Below are 2,457 nucleotides of genomic sequence, written 5' to 3' on the forward strand. Positions count from 1 at the left end.
ATTAGCTTCTCCTTTTGGGTGCTTTGCCCCATGAGTTGATAACAAAGCTACGACTTCTAAATGCTTTGTTTTCAAGTATTTCCACTTGATACATAAGCACCACAAGCATTTAATTAGAGGACTTCATTAAGCTCATTTTTCTTTTCTTTTCTTGACTCTCTAATCATGGATGCTCAGAGCCTTGAGCTTTGAGGGAGTGCTTTTGCACTTGAGCCTAGCCTTGACTTCTAAGTGTTTTGTTTTCAAGCATTTGGCTTGATACATAAACACCACAAGCACTTAGCAAATAAATTGCCATTGTAATAACATATTACAAATCAAGATTCAAGCTATGCTTTATTCATACACACATGTAAACAGAGAAGATGAAGACAATCATGCAATTTAAGTGCTGGAAACAAATGAGAAGAAAAGGAACTCTACAACCTTGTAGTTCATCTTCACTATTGTTGTCATTTTCCTCCCATTATTCTCCTTCCCATACCAACTCAGAATGCTTGCTCATCCTCAAGCAACAATTAGAACAATGGCTATGGGGCTAAGATGGATCATGAATGTCTTGCACAATGATATGATGGGGCTAAGATGGATCATGAATGTCTTACACAATGAAATGTTAGTAGCACAAGTGTTTTAAGCAAGCAAAATTAAAGATAACAATCAAGGCACAAGAGACAGAGACATTTTGATTGCATAGATAAGAAGGTGTGCACAATACATTACATAAAAGATAAGTGGCACACCAAACTTAGTGTGACACTTTCACTTGGAATTAATGCAAGTATCTTGTAAGAATTAGAACCAAATTTTGTTGCATAGCAACACCAAACTTAGAATGCAACCATATGTCAATTTATTTGAACTAAAACTAAACAAAAGTAGTTGTTATTTGTTGAATACAATCATCAAGCCAAGATTTGTCATGAATAAGGATCTCTTAGTGATGTATTAACAAACACAGTTTGACAAAAGAAAGCATTAAAAACAAGTAAATGAATAAAACAAAAAGGAAACTAACATGTTAAACCAAAAGAGAAAAATAAAATTGCAGAGGCATTATGATTATGCAAACAAGTAGTGTTGCTTGAATAAATTGCATAGAAAATAAGTGGCACACCAAACTTAGAATCTTGGTGTGTCGCTTTCAATTTTTGATTTGATGCAATCATCCAAAAAGATTGAAAACAATTTGTTACAAGACAACACCAAACTTAGAATGTAACCATATGCCCATTTATTGAATTTAAACAAAGCATAGAAAGAAATGTACCTACGGTTGGGTTACCTCCCAACAAGTGCTCTTTTAGTGTCATTAGCTTGACATGTTGTTCTTCACTTTCTTCCTCTTTTTCCAGTTTGTTAAGAGGAATGACCTCAAAGGAGGGAAGGATTCAGCTAGTGTCCCTTGTCTTGGCCTTTCCTCAGCAAGCTTCCTTTTGCAAATGGCTTGATTGATCTTGCTTGCTGGATTAGGGACAAGATTGGTGTTCTTGTTAGTTGCCTTCACTTCTTTGGATTCAAGACTTGGTTGCTGTGTGATTATTGGAGTTTCATATTCATCCAGAGCTTTTTGAATTGGTGGTTCCATGAGCTTTTCTTCTATGTACTTTTCTGCTTCACTTGAGTGTAAATTTTCTGGAATGACTTCCTCACTTTCTTGCTCCTCCACTCCTTTCTTTGCACCCAACATTTGACTTAATAGTTCTTTTATGGAAGAGGTTTGTTGTTCTTCCCAAGATTTCTTCATCTCCTCTTCATATTTTTCGATCACAGATTCAAGGGAAGTTTGTGAGGGTTGTGAATGTTCATGTTCCTTTGTCACCTCAAGTAGCGTTTGTGAATGTAAAACCCTTGGCTCATGTCCTTCATCCTTCATTGCAATTTCACTTGACACAGGGACCTTTTGTTTTTGTTTTTCCATTTTCTCCTTCCATGCATTCGACAATTGGCCTAATTGCACTTCCATATTTTTGAGGGAGTTCTCTTGTTCTTTCTGGTACTTCTCTTCCTCCTCCACAAATCTTTTGAGCATGGACTCAAGCTTTGAGATTCTTTGGCTATTGGAAGTTTGTGTAAGTGGTAAGTTTTGAAAGGGGCTTTTTGTTGAAGCATGGTCAAGTGATGATATCTTTGGATGAATATAATATGGAGCATTAGAATTTCTTTCCCAGCCACCATTGGAATTATGACTTGCATCATTTTGTGGTGGAGGGAAATATCCCATATGGTTTTCTTGCTCATCTTGTGTCTGTGAAGCAAATCTCCATGGATTGGAGTGCTTAGAACGTGTATTCTCTTGGTGATATTCCCAGCCATCATTAGATATTGGTGATGGTGGATGATATCCCATAAAATTTTGTTTGACCATAAGATGAGTTGAACTCCATTTGTATTTTGTAAACATCAATGAAATTTGAAATTCATGTCACAGAGAAAGAATTTCTTAGTGAGGCAATA

Source organism: Arachis duranensis, chromosome 5 (assembly GCF_000817695.3).
Source record: "Arachis duranensis cultivar V14167 chromosome 5, aradu.V14167.gnm2.J7QH, whole genome shotgun sequence".
Lineage (NCBI taxonomy): Eukaryota > Viridiplantae > Streptophyta > Magnoliopsida > Fabales > Fabaceae > Arachis > Arachis duranensis.